The following is a 17,364-nucleotide window of genomic DNA, read 5'->3' as shown; positions in this document are numbered from 1 at the left end:
TATTCTAATTTAAAAATTTTTTCAATTAAGAAAAAATATATTATAACAATAATAATGATAAAATAATTATTGTTAGGCCTTGAGCTCGATTCAAACTCGCCATCTTACAAATCAGTAGGCCGATATAACAACAAAAATTGTTAATACATCCCAGAGCACGGGGAAAAAGTGTCAATAAAATATGACACTATGGCATCATCGCCATAAACAAAGTCCAATTTTCACAACTATTTTGTAACAGATGTCGCAGTGCTGTGAATATCAATTGGCAAGAACCAGAATTGAAGTAGGAATAATGAAGACAAACAAAAAACCGCTGTGGTGGCTGAATGGTTATAGCAGCGGCGCCTAAACGTTGCCGATGAAGGAATTTAGCAGTTCCCGAAATGGATCTATACAACGAGCTTTGGCAGTTGTCTAAATTTTTTCTTTCTTCTATTCTAATTTAAAAATTTTTTCAATTAAGAAAAAATATATTATAACAATAATAATGATAAAATAATTATTGTTAGGCCTTGAGCTCGATTCAAACTCGCGATCTTACAAATCAGTAGGCCGATATAACAACAAAAATTGTTAAAAAAAAAATGTTTTTCCTTGTCTTAGTTTTGGCGCCCCTATTTAAACGGCGCCCTGGGCAACTGCCCATGTTGCCCCTATGTAAATCCGCTCCTGAGTTCACGCAAAACCTCATTTTTCCATCCTTCTTCTTTACAAGTACTACCGGTGAGCTCCATGGACTAGCTGATGGTTCGATGACGCCGCTGCCGCTTATTTCTTGTATGATTTGAGTCACAACTTCCCGCTTCGCCTGTGGAACACTACGTGGAACGGATCGGCCTCGCATCTCCAGTGTCAATTTGATGTTTCACAACGTTGGTGCGGCCTGGTTTGGAGCCATCTTGGTCAAATATGTTCGCGTACTTTAGGAGAAGTTGTTTTGCCTTACTCTGATAGTCTTCTTCTAGTTCCTCCGTTCATGCCATGATGCCATCTGAAAGATCAATATTGCTAGTTGAAACCTCTTCCTGGAGCTGTTCACAATTGATTATTACTTCAAACTCTTGGCATCTTCCCAAAATAGCTCCTCTGGTCAGTTTGAGTGGTCACTTGAACTCATTGAGTAATCTTACCGGGATACGTCCATCTTGTTTTGTTATAGTCGGAGTTTTTCCTACAAGTACGGTCGGCGTTGATTTGTTTTCTGCTTCGACAATCCACAATTTGTTTGTCCCACCATCTCCATCAACCTTTGCCCAGATGACTGCTTCTGATTTTGGTGGCATTTGCTGACTCTCTTCCACCAGCACTCGTTTACTGCTGTAGCCTCTCTCGTAGCCGAAATTAAGTGGCACATCCATGTTCTTATATCGCATCGTCTTGCTTTGCATATCGATCTTGATTGTGTAGTACCTTGACTTTCCCAATTGCTACTTCACATGCTACTTCTCCAATTACCTGGGTGTCTTCTCCCGTGGCTGTACGTAATCTTGCTCCCAGCAATGGTCTTATCTTCTTGTTGACTAAATCTGATCGAAATTCCATCATTCGATGCACCCGTATCTACAGTCAGTAAACGTTCCTTTCCATCCACATGTCCTCCGACAGTAAGATTGCTTGACCTTCCAATTTGCGAGATAGAGATTGGGCATTCCATTTCGGGAGCCAGCTGTTGCCACTTGCGGCTGACTCGCTTTTGTTTAACGATTGAGTAGATTTGGAGATTTGCTCATCTCCTTCAGCGCTGAGTTTACCCACATTGTTGGAACTATTCGGACCGGTGCTGCAATGTGACCTGGGTTGCCGCACTTGAAACATTTCATAACTCCGGCATTTTTCTGTTGTGATCCCTTCAGTGCTTCCAAAATTGTGTCTACCCAATCTGGTCTTTCCACACGATGAGCTTTGTACGCTGGCTTACTCAAAAGTGAGACAGTTTACTGAGTCAGTGCATGGGATACCGTTTCAGCAAATGTTGGCTTTGGGTTCGCATATGTAGCTCGTTTCGTTTCTACGTCCCGTATGCCATTTATAGAAATCTGAATTTTTACCCTCGCGGTGTACTCCACGGGTGCGCCCGCATTTGCCAAATGATCCAACCTTTCAACATCCGAAGCAAACTCTTGCAAAGTCTCATTAGCTTTTTGGTAACGATTTTGCAACTCAATTTGGTATATCTGTTTTCTATGCTCGCTTCCATAACGTCTCTCGACAGCGGCCATCAATGCTTCATAGTTGTTCCGCTCTCCTTCGAGAATCGTCTGTAGGATTTCGGCTGCTGGCCCCTTCAATGCTACTGTGGTAACTAGATGAACACACCGAATTATCTCAGCAGCTGTATAACTCCCGTTTATTTAAATTAAATTATATTTACATTAATGAAAAAACTATAATTAATAAACTTAACTAAAATGAAATGAAATGAATTTAATAATAAATTTGCGACTCGAGTTTACGACTTGACAGCGAAAAGCGATTTATACGAATGAGAATGCTTACTGTAAAAATTGATCATGTATATGTATATACAAGTGTTTGTGTATGTGTTATTTTGTTCGATGAGCGCACTCGTTATTTTGTTTCCTTTATGTTCCTTTATGGCTAAGGTTGCCATCAATCTGTCTGTACTACACCGTTGCCACACTACGAATAGAGCTGCAACTTTATCTTCAGCATTCCAGTTGTTCCCTGCGGCGGTCTTCTCAAACTGTAGCTTAAAGACCTGGAAAGGAACAGAACCGTTAAAGGATGGTGTTTTTAACTTTGGATTACTCGCTGAAACTGCTGGCCGATTTAGTTGCACCTGCTTCATTCGACCTTTTAAATCATCAATTTCTGCCTGAAATTGAGAGATTTTTGCATCCTGCGCTTCCAGCTTTGATGTTACCCTTGCTTTTTGTGCTTCTAACTGCGAAGACATTTGTGCCACCTGCAATGATAAGCGCTCCTTTTATTCTTCCATCTTGAATGTTATGCGTGTCTCCTGTGCTTCCATCTTGGATGTTATACGTGTCTCCTGTGATTCCATTTGGGATACCATATATGTCTTCTGTTCTGCCAGTTGAGATGTTATATTTGGCTTTTGTTCTTCCAGTTGGGATGTCATATATGTCTTCTGTTCTTCCAGTTGAGATGACTGATAGTCTTCCTCTACGACTACATTGATGTTACTGTCGATGTTTGTGCAGATATTGCAGCCAATATCATGTTCAAGTCTGTGCTCGTAACTGTCTGCGATGTTTCGTTTTTCTCTTCATTTTTTGTTGTTGTCTCGTCGACATCAAGATGAAAGACATACTCTTCCACGTTAATTCCTTCTGCTTCCATTGCCTCTCGTAGTCGTGCCTGAAGTTCGAGTTTAATGCCGGTTGTATGCAATCCACGGCTCTCCAACTCCTTCAGCTGCTGGATCTTCAATTCACTTAATTTTGCCATGTCCTTGTTGTCCTGTGGAATTTATTCAACAATTCCTCTTCTGACACCAATTGTAACGAATTTAGTGCAATACGCTTATTTGCAACCTTCTGCTAACGTTCGAATCACTAAACTGTTAAATATGTAAATAACTCCAATATTGAATAATGCAAAAATTGTCTTTATTAGACTACGTGAAAATACACTTATACTACGCAACTGATAGCTTGCTTAAATCAAAACGATTTTCGTGCCTCAACTGTTGCTGCTTTTATAGTGTTTGGTTTCCTCGTTGACATACTTCTAGGCGATTCTATTCTAGAATTTACTTGTCAGTTAGCAGCTATAAAATTACCAACTATAACTACGTTTATAGCTTCTCATATGCGCGTGTATATGTGAGTGTTACTTGCACAAATTATTGCCTACTTTTGAGCGCATCTCAGATAAGATATATGCATGTGTTTGTACGTTTTCTCTCCGCTGCGTGTACGTAAATATGTGTAGACATAATGATTGATTCGTTTATGTAGATACAAGTGACTGCCAGCTTTATTGTTGTTGTGGCTTCATTTACTTAGCATCAGACTAGTGATGTGAGTATCACTTAGTGTCACTAATATTCGTCATGATATCTAGTATGAAATTGTAGTTGCTACCATGATGGAATTATAGAAGGTGGCGGATGTAAGCAGTTTCTCGCTCTAACGCCGCCATCTTGAACGCCCTTAGAAATAAGAATGTTGTCGCTTTATAAAACTACTTTTTTATTCAGAGGAAAAGGCATATGGTAAACTATACATATCGATTTTTCTATAAAAATATACATCCTCCAATTCTGTTTTGTGTTGAATTTTCTCATATTCAAACTTTTGACAATTCTCATGTAATAATTTTGTTTATTTAAAGCATATATGACACTACTTTATTTTTGCTTGGATTCCAAGCTAAAAAAACTGACGAAACTTTATCGGAACTTCAAAACACAAAAACAATTTCTATCATGAAAAAGCAAGACCACTATTCCCCCAAAATTAATGAGTTTGACATGTTTTAGTTTTTGTTTATGTTTTACATTTTATTTTTACATTAACACTATTAACAAAAAAAAAACAATGCAAATAACACGTGAAAATTATTTCGGTCTCTAATGGTTCACCTTTTTCACAAGAAAGTTGATTTTAATTGTGTTTTTATGCACCAAATTTTCAAACTAAAAACAAAATTTTCAGGTGTCAGAAAAAAATAAAGAAAAAACGGCCCAATGCCAAAAAAACCTATCGAAATACAAACTGGCTCGTTGGTTTTTAATGAACTAGATTGTATTTTCTTTGTATTTCGTTAGTTTTTTCAAATATAGTTTAGACACTTACACAAGTACTGAAGCCGTATTGGGAGGGAGTGCGACAAAAAATTGAAGATAAAATACAAGAAAAAATACACGAAAATAAAGTAGTGTCATATAGGTATAAAGAAATTATTAAAATTTACACATCTTTCATGTTAAATTATGGTAAGATGTTTTAAAATTTGGAAAATACCTAATAATTGGTCTAATCATCTTTTTATAGGTTTTGTGGGGTCGAACTACGGATATATTGATATTTTAATGTTTAAACATGGTGCTGGATGATAACATATTTCGTGGTCCAGCAAATTCAATCAGCCATAATCATTACGTAAAGCCTCTTCGTGGAGGCTGATAAGAGGCGAATTACACTTTCTTTGCCAACCCTGACTTTCTGGTCACCAAGCAAAATAGGCGTGGGCAGCGCTCATATATGCGTGCATGTCAGAGCGCAATCGTCTTCAGACGCGAACTATATTATTTGTCAGCAACGTCGCAGTATCTCAATTTCCTTGTTTCGACAATGGCATCTCGGTGACGGCAATGAGTTTGCAATTATTTTTTATAATTCAGACCAGAAAGTGAACTTAAACCAAGCATACACCATTGTCATTAAGGTACAGGCCTTGAAACCTTTGCCACGGTAGCGACAAAAAACTAACCGATGCTTTTGTTTTTCAGTTTTTAGTTGAACTTAGTTTTATACCCAGCTTCAAGGCCAGTGCGTAACTCGCTCTGCGGGGCGCATTTTTCCTTTACACCGTTGTATGAAGACCCGCTTAACCTCAACCAACTACCCAGGTGGATGATTGACTCTGTGCCCCCGTTCCCAACCTCGTGGCATTTGTTGGCTGGTGCAATGGTCTGGGTTTTGCTCGAAGATGTGCATCATAGGGAAAAGATGACCCAAACAGGCTTGTGGGGAGTTATAACAGCTAGCTTGACAACTTCGCTGGTGAACGATGCTCTTTCTGGCTTCGGACCCCCTGCCCACAATTTGCCAGTTTCAGAGGGCGACCGAAGTAATACTGCTCCATGCACCTTCATGTGTCAACCTCAAGAGTTTCCCCACACGTTGACGAATAGGCTCTTTAACATAAGTCGTTTATCTCGGTTTTCCTGCGTTTATTTAAAGTTTTAACGCAAACGATAACGAGAAATCTACCACCAGAATATCGGCGAGTCTAATAGACCCTACACTCTATGCCTTTAAGCTATTAGTCAGTTTCAATGTGTTCAAAATGGGTTTGATATTAATAACTAGTCAACACACACAGATGACTAGTCAACCCCACCATGTGAAGATCCTATTAAAGAGCCTTCAGTGTCGAATTTCTAGGCATGTAGGTCAAAGATCGATCTTCCTACAAGTTTACTGGATTAATACTCCAAACCAGGACCTGAGTTATTAGCCTCGTCCGGGCTGCTGTTGTGTTGTTTAATTTTTTCTCGATAATATTTAATTATTTAAGAAATAATATCATATAGCTTTGAGGCATTAAGCATAGAGCAACCCTCGATTTGCAACGTCAGCTACATGCAATATTAGTTGGTATTTTAGTCAACAACAATATATACCCAACTAGGTTGTATAATTCAGACCGGATATAACTTTTTGGGGGACGTTTTTATATTAATTTCAGACTGGAAAGGTAAATGAATGCTTCCAAAAGAAATTGATTTGCTGCAAAAATTAAAAAAGTACTTTACAAAGCGGCCCTCTTTTCTCTCTTGTACTTTCAAATTCAACCTGGAGTTAAGGGCAATCAATATGACAGCTGTCAAATATTCCTCCACTTTCTTTTATTACATTATGCCTTTGGCTCCGAACTCCTGCCTACAGTTGACATGAGCGTTGAATTGTAATGGTGGGTGCCCAACAATGAATCTTCTCACATCGGAAACTTCTCAGATTTACGGGTTAAAGACTCAAATCCAGAACTTGAACTTATATCCAACGTATTTTATACACCTACTATTGTATGTTTTTAAATTTTTCCACCACTCCGCTGGAAGGATCAAGTGGAAGAGGATTTAAACTCCCTTGGTGTGACCAATTGGCACCAGTTGGCAGAGCGAAGAAGCGGCTGGCGCACCTTGTTGAACGGACATAACCGTTTAAACGGTTAAGCGCTAATTAAGTAAGTTATACTACAGGACAGGGGTAGACTGCTAATATCCGTTCAAAACTGTCAGGAGCGTGCCTTTGAATTGTACACTAAGTTGTACAGTGATTCTGTTCCAAGAGCACTTACCACTTCAGAATTGTGTATCATTCTGTGGGTGCTCTACCTACACTGCCGATTACAAGTACACGAATTGGTATAGTGTCTGTATTATAAGGTTCCTTTCCCTTTAGAAAGCGTGTATCGTTATGTGGATGACCTCTCTACAATACCGAAAACAATTTCAGAAAGGTGTGCCTTAGAGTAATAAACATGCGAAGATTGTTCGGAGATCGTATACTTACTCCATTACCAGTAATGATGTAAGTAATCAGTTCTGTTCACAAAGCGGCCATGCTTATGAAAAAGTAACATTGATTGTAATTGATTCTGGAAGTTTAACTGCATTCGAAGTGTTTGAGAAGTATTGGATTTCGTAATGTAAAATATTCTCTTCGCTCTTAGCTATGCTGTTCACATGCATGTACATATAGCTGTATGGTAGCTTGCTTTGCAGTCGTTGTGCTTTTATTTACTAGCACGTATCGAACTGCTTATATTTGCTTATATTTGTATATGGAACTTTTGACTTTGGCATTACCGTTACAAGGGGTGTGACTGGAAAATATCGGTGATGTTATTTATAAGGACCACCCTATTGTTTATATGTCAATAAATTTTGATTCCAACTTTAATTGTTTTCTCTTTACAGTTCCTGGCATAAGTAATTTTATTGCAATGAGTGATACTCCAATACGTACCCCAGTGCCGCAATGGTCGAAAGATCTGTCACAGGAAGACATTAATGCTATGTTGCGTAAGCTTGAAATACTCTATTAAGGCACTAATTGACTTATGTTGTCCATTATTTTTATTTTCAGAACTAAGCAATATGCCTTTTAGTCATGTTATAATGGAAATAAAAAAAATGTACGATGAAGCTTACCAACTGGGCGTGTCCGAAGCGAAAGAAATGACGCGCGGCAAATACTTGGGTATATTTAACAATGCCAAAAAGAAATCAATTTAATTCGTATCACTTTATTGTAATATAATTTTAGATCTGCTAGAATAATGAAAACATTTTTATTACATTTTTACTCTGCAAAATACGATTTACTTATAAAACAATTAAATTTGGTAATTTTTTACTTTAGCTCACAACTGCTTAAACCCGTCCAAAAATATCGGGAGAGGTGTTAAAAGACGAGCTTTGGACCGAGGACCACAAATCCGAAAGCGGAAATTGAAACGTTTATTTCTTTACAGAGATATTTGCAAACAAAATTGAAAATATTCATGTGGTTGTTGTAATTTTGTTGAATTTGCGTACCCACAAAAAAAACTGTGACTGGAAGTGTTTTGCGCGGGTTAGTTTTGTTCTCCAAACAGCTGTTGAACCCACCCAGCGTAATTTTTTATAAACGCAGCAGGCCTCCAATGCAGAAAGGTGTTCTGCGCGAAAATACTATGGATACCACCTCGGGTTTCGGAGCACTCCGGTGCCATTTTTTGGGTTTTTTGTAAATAGCTTAGATATTAGCAGTTCTGAGCTAAAGTAAAGAATTACCTTAGATTTAAATGAGTAAAAAAGTATTTGTATGTTATTAAAACTGAATATATAGAAAATGTGTGGCTTTCGAAAACTAAATAAATGTAAGAAATTCAACAAAATTTTGCAAGATTTGATACTGCTTCGATAGGCCTTAATTTCGGACTAAGTTTTTGAATACCTCGATCCGTTCGCTTTATTTATTTGCTTTTAATTCATCGTACTCCCGAGGTCTTCTAATTGTATAGTAACTACCGTGGAAATTTGATTATCTGTTATAGGATGCACAAAACAAAAGGGTTTAACGTCTTCAAATTAAAAGGGATTGATTCAAGGTTCGATTCGAGCTCAAGGCCAAAACAATAATTTTTTTCTAATGATAATTATTGTTTTTATAATTTTTCAATAATTGTAAAATTGTATTTTGTTTTTGGAATAGTAAGTAGAAAATCTTGCAGGTTGTGCCATAGCTGCGCAGATAGATCCATTTCGAAGGGTGCTAAGCCTTCATCATCGGTACGCTTTAGACACGCTGCGCTAACCATTTAGCTATACAGCGGTGGTTTGTTTGACTGATAAATTGCTATTTCTAATCCTCCTTACTAACTATATTAAATCAGCGTTGCGCCATCTGTTGCAAATCACTGCTAATGCTGGATTTGTTTATTGTCAATTACTTTTATAAGTGCACTTGGTTTAAAACAAAAACAATTATTAAAAGGGATTGATATTAAGAATGTTCCCGAGATTGCTTGGTTGAATCGCCTAGTAATAATAATATATTAGTAATTTTTTGCCCCAACTCCATATTTTTCCTTTTTTATTTTTGAGGCTTTTAAAAATTCTCTTGCATCGAAAACGTTAATGCAATATGATATTCTTATTGGCCGGGGCGTATTAGTAATCTTAGCTGTATTGTATGTTGCATTTCAAACGAGTATACAAGTTGACCTGAACGAGAAAAAAGTGATCCGTAGGGTGATTAACTACGATCGATTTTTTTTTTCGTTTTACTTGCTTAGCACTTTATCATTTAGACGAGTTTGGCCGTTTCTTTATAAGTAGCGTTAGCTACCATGTTTCGTGATACCTGACGCCAATCAGGAGCACCAAGGGATATTAAGTATTTCTCCACCTTTCTCTCCCAACTCGTTGGAGTTCTCCGCCTTTTTCTGCTTCAATCACGGGTGTCGATGGGCATATCTTTCCTCCAGCGGTTTAGGGGTCAGAATATACCCGCGGTAGGTATGCCTGTCGTAAGAGGCAACTAAAATACCAGATTCAAGGCGCTGTGTAGCGCAACCCTTTAGGTTGCCAGCGCAATATATAGCTTCTGCAAACCCAATTGTCAACCTCACCTATCCGCGGCGAATCCTGTTTCACTAACAGACGAGGCTCTGGCGACCCCAAGCTCCTCATGGAACTTGAGGGTGTGGAGGGAGGGATGGCCTCAAGGTTTAATGTGCCCATATAAATCGGTCCCGAGATGGTCGTGCTAGTACCTTAATGGTGCTGTGTTACCGGAGCGTACCGGATCTGTATCCGGCAAAGGACCATCACATCGATAACACTCCCCAAATCCTTCGGAGAGCAACCTTATCGCTACAACAACAACATGGGCATATCTTTTTGGCTGGAGCATCTTCGGTCTTTCTCAAAACATTACCTGTCCAGCATAGCCTTGGACTTTTATAATTTTCCACTCTATCCAGTTCAGCGTAAAGCTGTATGAGCCTATATTTATACCTCCTATACTCACCGTCGGCATCACGGCCTGAACCATAAATGTTCCGAAAAAATTATCTGTCGAGCACTCCAAGGAACATTTCACCCACCTTATCTCTTATTTGCTCGTTTCACCTTAGCACTATGATAAATACTAAAAAGGTAGTTCATTTACTTAGATAATGATATCTGAATTCATTCTTATTTTTTTTTTTTTTTTTTTTTTGATATACGGCTCGAACGAAAGGTGTCAGTTTTAGGGAAACGGCGATAAAAGCTGAACGCATTCTTACAGGGTCCTGAAAAGAATTTTGTTAAATTTTTTGAAATCTCTACGAATTAAGTATTTATTGCATGTGTGGTTTCCCCGCATAATCGAAAAAATAACTTTTTTTCCATGGTTCAACTATATGGTTGGCTCATCTGTACAATAAAAAATATGTCTGTTCAAATTGTCAAAATCTGTGTATTGGTGTTGGTGCGAATGGTATGGAATAGATAAATAATACTTAGCAGTCTTTGTATGTGTAAGAAAATGTTGCCAATGTGTTGGTTTCATTTTCAGTTTGCCATCTCCTTTTGACAATCCCATCGACCATGCAATGAAATAAATAAAATCAGCTGATGAGATGAGCCAACATATAATTGAGCCATGCTTTTTTATACTCAGTTGAGCAGAGCTCACAGAGTATATTAACTTTAATTGGATAACGGCTGGTTGTACAGGTATAAAGGAATCGAGATAGATATAGACTTCCATATACCAAAATCATCAGTATCGAAAAAAAATGTGATTGAGCCATGTCCGTCCGTCCGTTAACACGATAACTTGAGTAAATTTTGAGGTATATTGATGAAATTTGGTATGTAGGTTTGTGGGCACTCATCTCAGATCGCTATTTAAAATGAACGATATCGGACTATAACCACGCCCACTTTTTCGATATCGAAAAACCGAAAAAGTGCGATAATTCATTACCAAAGACGGATAAAGCGATGAAACTTGGTAGGTGAGTTGAACTTATGACGCAGAACATAAAATTAGTAAAATTTTGGACAATGGGCGTGGCACCGCCCACTTTTAAAAGAAGGTAATTTAAAAGTTTTGCAAGCTGTAATTTGGCAGTCGTTGAAGATATCATGATGAAATTTGGCAGGAACGTTATTCCTATTACTATATGTATGCTTAATAAAAATTAGCAAAATCGGAGAACGACCACGCCCACTTTTAAAAAAAAATTTTTTAAGTCGAATTTTAATAAAAAATTTAATATCTTTACAGATTATAAGTAAATTATGTCAACATTCAACTCCAGTAATGATATGGTGCAACAAAATACAAAAATAAAAGAAAGTTTCAAAATGGGCGTGGCTCCGTCCTTTTTCATTTAATTTGTCTACGATACTTTTAATGCCATAAGTCGAACAAAAATTTACCAATCCTTGTGAAATTTGGTAGGAGCTTGGATTCTAGGACGATAACTGTTTTCTGTGAAAAAGGGCGAAATCGGTTGAAGCCATACCCAGTTTTTATACACAGTCGACCGTCTGTCCTTCCGCTTGGCCGTTAATACGATAACTTGAGCAAAAATCGATATATCTTTACTAAACTAAGTACACGTACTTATCTGAACTCACTTTGTATTGATATAAAAATGGCCGAAATCCGACTTCTCACTTTTTCGATATCGAAAATTACGAAAAATTAAAAAAATGCCATAATTCTATACCAAATACGAAAAAAGGGATGAAGCATGGTAATTGGATTTGTTTATTGACGCAAAATATAACTTTAGAAAAAAAACTTTGTAAAATAGGTGTGACACCTACCATATTAAGTAGAAGAAAATGAAAAAGTTCTGCAGGGCGAAATCAAAAGCCCTTGGAATCTTGGCAGGAATACTGTTCGTGGTATTACATATATAAATAAATTAGGGGTACCCGACAGATGATGTTCTGGGTCACCCTGGTCCACATTTTGGTCGATATCTCGAAAACGCCTTCACATATACAACTACCACCACTCCCTTTTAAAACCCTCATTAATACCTTTCATTTGATACCCATATCGTACAAACACATTATAGAGTCAACCATGATCCACCTTTATGGCAATATCTCGAAAAGGCGTCCGCCTATAGAACTAAGGCCCACTCCCTTTTAAAATACTCATTAACACCTTTCGTTTGATACCCATATTGTACAAACACATTATAGAGTCACCCATGGTCCACCTTTATGGCAATATCTCGAAAAGGCGTCCACCTATAGAACTAAGGCCCACTCCCTTTTAAAATACTCATTATCACCTTTAATTTGATACCCATATCGTACAAACAAATTCTAGAGTCACCCTGGTCCACCGTTATAGCAATATCCCTAAATGGAGTCCACCTATAGAACTATGGCCCACTGCCTTTTAAAATACTCTTTAATACCTTCCATTTGATACACATGTCATACAAACACATTCCAGGGTTACCCTAGGTTCAATTTCCTACATGGTGATTTTCCCTTAATTTGTCTCCATAGCCCTCAGCTGAGTATGTAATGTTCGCTTACACCCGAACTTAGCCTTCCTTACTTGTTTCTATTGATATTAGACAAAAATTGCAAAGTTTACAAACGGCGATGGTTACTAAGACATATTTCTGAATTTAATTTCTTCATCAGCTAGCTTCTCGGGAGCTGAGTATTGAACTCGAAATCTCCAACATTCATACTTTATACTAGTGTAAAGGCAGCTGCCGTTAACCACTCAGCCATGTGAATGCCCCGCTGATAGCTTTGCAATTGGTCTCTAATAGCGTTTTCTTTTCTGGCAAAAGTTGTACGCTTTTTGTACGCCGCGCAAGAGTTGTAAATATATTTTGTTCTGTTCTAAAAAGCAGGTAACGCCTTATGGAATATTTCATTCTTTTGTGAAAATTGTTGCCTGTTCGCAACGCAATAGCGTTATACTTTTACCCTGCATAAAATGGAGGTGTGACAGTGCAGCTATGCTAAACTAGCTGATCGTGACAATTTATTTTCGTAACTTCACATATTTTTAGGCGAAAAAAATTTAAATGAAAGAAACAATTGCTAAAGAATTTTTATTATCATTCACAGCGTGTTTTTGAAAATCAACTAATACACGGGGTAGCCATTTATGTTCTTTGCATGCACTAAAAATCTTCAAAATTTTCTGGGGTAGGAGTAACTCTATTAAGGCTTTACCATTTACTTAGGCAACAATTTATTTCAGAAAAGAAAACGCTATAAGTATTGTCTTTTTGTTGCTATCCCTTCACTCACCATTTAGGTACATACTAATTCTATATGCTTTTAATCCTAATTATGTGGAATATTTATAGGCGCGCTTAAAGCTTCGTAACATTGGATTTTTATAGTATTGCTTTTATTAGCAGTACTTCCGCTGTTCACTATAATATCAATATTATTAACTGTATTTAATTAGCGAGACATGCTTATATTGCTTTATACAATTGTTTTTGTGATTGATATTAGAGAAAAATTGAAAAGTTTACAAACGGTGATGGTTACTGGGTTAAAAGCATCTACCTTTACACTAATATAAAGTATGAATGTTGGTGATTTCGAGACAATACTCAGCTCCCGAGAAGCTAGCTGATGAAGAAATGAAATTCAGATATATGTCCTAGTAACCACCGCCGTTTGTAAACTTTGCAATTTTTCGCTAATATCAATAACAACAAGGTGTCTAAGTTCGAGTGTAATCGAATATTATATACTCAGCGTGAGCTTCAATTGTACATTTCATTTCAGATAAATTACTTTTCTACATAACACGTGGCACCGCCCGTTTAACGGAAAAATGTCTCCCCATTTCCTCTTACGTAAAACTTGATAAGTGAAATATCATTGATTCAAAACAATTTTTTGCGAAGATATATATATATTTTATATAAAAGTGGGCGTGGTGAAGATATCTCAATATTTACTCAAGTACAAAGCACGCTGAGTATAAAAACAATTGTATAAAGCAATGTGAGCATGTCTAGCTAATTAAATACAAATAACTTTTTTTCTCGAATTGAGTTAGTGCGCGATTCGATATCTGTAAATGTAAATCTTTTCAGAAAATATGAATTAACACAACTTTCAGTTCATAATATCGACATTTCTCAACCAAACAACTGCTTTTTTCTCGGCGTAATTGAACACCTTAAAGTTTTCCTGGCATAAAAAATAAAAGAAAATTGTAATATTTTAACTTTGCCAATACAAACAATGATATATGGCTTTTATTTTACAAAACAAAATGAAGAATGTTGTGGTTGCAAAGAAAAATTCTTTTTTTTTTAATATTTCGATTATAGATTATTAAATCATTTTGTTTAACAAATATCGAAGAATGAAAATTTTTGATGTTACAAAATTCAACATTGATAAATAATATTTGGATACATATTTAAAATTACAAAAATTCAAAGTAATAAATTTACAACGTTAAATTAAATTAAATTAAATTAAATAAAATTAATAAAATTAATCCATTACTAATACCCTACAATACTCCCCTTCCAGAGATTTATTGTTAAATAAATTTAAAGTAACTTTCCATTCCATTTAAAGTAACTTAACCATTCCATTAGCTTGAGGATGGTAGGGAGACGTTGTTATTTGATGGCTTCCAAGAAGTTTAGTTAATTCCGAAAATAAATTCTACGTAAATTGAGCACCTTGAGCTGTAGTAATTTTCATTGAAACCCCCCGCAGAAATATCCCTTAACGCATATGCCTCTGGCCAGTGTGTAAACCTATCAATTATAGTAAAAATATAACCATATCCTCTTGAAACAGGAAGAGGGCCCACAATATCTAAATGAATGTGTTCGAATCTACTCTTAGGTATTGCAATTTTGGTAATTGGTAATTGTGTATGACGATAAACTTTTGACTTATGCACTTCTTAGACCACAATTAATTAACTATTAATCTACGCATAGCTTTCGTACCAGGATGAATTCCATGTAATGTATCAAAAATTGTTTCCGAAATTTTTTTGGTACAAATGGTCTAGGATTTTCTACTAAAACTTCACACCATATACTAAAATTTAACAAAGGAATTTTTATGAACTTAAGATTTCGGAAATTTTGACCAGATATTAATTCTTCAAGTTCGTTATCTTGGTGTTGCTCGCTTTGTAAAACTTTAAAATTTAGCAGCATTTTTGATTGCATCTACCTCAAAAGCTCGTGACAAAGTGTCAACTACTATCTTATCTTTTGCTTTAATGTATTGAATATCGTTAGTGAACTATGGAATGAACTCAAGGTGTCTCGTTTGCCTAGAGCTGCGTTCTGTTTTCGAATTTAAAGCTAAAGTTAATGGTTTGTGGTCCGTGTAAATAGTAAATTGCCGCCCTTCTAAAAGGTATCTAAAATGCTTGACATTTAAATAAATGGCTAATAATTCTCGATCGATTGCCCTATACTTCGTCTCTGATGGAGAAAGCTTTTTCGAAAAAACCTAATGGCTCAGATGTACCATTAAAGTGTTGTTGTATGACACCACCAATCGCCGTATTAGATGCATCAACATTTAAAGAAAGTTTTGCATCTTTATTAAAATGATTTAATAGCTGTGTTTTTTTTTACATCTATAGACGTTTACGCTTGAACTTTATATGGACTGCTAAGCGTCAAACTTTAAATACTCCTCTGAAATTGCTGCGCATAAAATTAGTACTACTAAATTTCAATACGCATCATACTCAGATGTAACTGAAATACGTGTCTATGCTTCACCTCCCTCAACACTAATTCTATGTATCACCTCTAAAAATTTTTTTGTATCCACTATCCATCGCAACCGATTCAGCTATATGTTATACATTATGACCACCAGAGGTTTGTGTCTCCGATTTTAGGTACACCCTGTTCTGTACCTAGTTACTTAACCACTGCCGCTAGATGGGTCTCCTAAGCAATGATAAGCGTTTTTTTACGCGCAAACGTAAACGTATATGCGTGTAAAAAAAACACGGCTAATAATACCTTAGATGCAAACTTTTCTTTAATACATTCAAAGCTTTTAGTTGATGCGTCGTCAATATTAACGTTTTATCGCGTTTTTTAAACGGTTTTATTTACCTTGACTTGACAGGTTGGCCGGCACGAATTTTGTAATTGAAATTTAAGTAACTTCCCGATAAGCCACATGCTTGAAACTTGGAATATAGTTCAGAACCCGATTACAATGCAATAATAACAAAAAAACTCCGATAGGTGGCGGATTCATCGAAATATTAAAAAAAATCTCTATTTGTTGGCCCATTTGGTTCATATTTGGAACACATAATACATACATGAATAGAAAGCGACCTATGAAAAAAAATCGCCGCTAGGTGGCGCAAGGGTTAAGATATTCAAAAAGATCGTATTTGTGGTCCGATTGGGCTCATATTTGGAACACATAATACATACATGAATAGAAAGCGGCCTGTGAAAAAAATCGCCGCTGGGTGGCGCAGGGATCGAGATATTCAAAAAAATCGTATTTGTGGTCCGATTTGGTCCATATTTGGAAAACATAATACATACATGAATAGAAAGCGACCTATGTTGTCCGATTTGGCTCATATTTGGAACAAATATTACATACAGTCCCGTAGGTTAGGTTGGGTTGAACTGGCCGGTCCATGAGGACCGCACATAGACTGAATGAGTCCGTAGTGTTGTTTTAACGACCAAACTGAAAAACCCTATCAAAAACCAGGACCTATGTTATAAAATAACTCCGTCCTCTTGGCAAATACTAGAAGCTTCCTAGGACTTACTCCACTTGCTGCTTCTAGATCTGACAGCTTGTTCACTTGTAGTAGCTGGAGTCTTAGCCTGGCAAGCGCACGACACGAGCACAGAACGTGCTCGATCGTTTCCTCCTCCAGCCCGCACTTCATAAATCTGCTATCACTGACCAAGCCTAATTTAAAGGCATGTGACGCCAGAAGGCAGTGTCCAGTCAGAATACCCGTCATGAGTCTACAGTCCTCTCTTTTTAATGATGGAAGCAACTTTGTTAGTCTGTGGTTGTAAGACCTACACATAATCCTCGACACTTTACAGCTCCGCGCTTGAACCCACGCCTTTCCTGCTTGGTCGATCATGTACACATCTCGCCTTCGCTTA

The 17,364-nt window shown here is 36.9% G+C and overlaps 1 protein-coding gene across 3 annotated transcripts in view; it reads left to right on the top strand.

Annotated features, from left to right (window-relative positions):
* The window catches only part of MAPk-Ak2 (MAP kinase-activated protein kinase 2), a 383,073-nt gene extending 375,124 nt beyond the window's left edge, over positions 1–7,949 (top strand). For 2 of the 3 annotated variants that reach the window (XR_010952901.1, XR_010952903.1), the window contains exons 7-8: positions 7,640–7,744; positions 7,809–7,949. The gene's annotated coding sequence lies outside the window, so the exon portion shown is untranslated. The remainder of the gene's footprint in view (positions 1–7,639; positions 7,745–7,808) is intronic. The other variant, XR_010952902.1, reaches the window with a different exon arrangement.
* The last annotated feature ends 9,415 nt before the right edge of the window (positions 7,950–17,364 follow it).

Source organism: Eurosta solidaginis, chromosome 4 (assembly GCF_040869045.1).
Source record: "Eurosta solidaginis isolate ZX-2024a chromosome 4, ASM4086904v1, whole genome shotgun sequence".
In the NCBI taxonomy this organism is placed as follows: Eukaryota; Metazoa; Arthropoda; class Insecta; order Diptera; family Tephritidae; genus Eurosta; species Eurosta solidaginis.
Note: the sequence above shows the minus strand (reverse complement) of the source record. Positions and strands in the feature narration are given on the sequence as shown.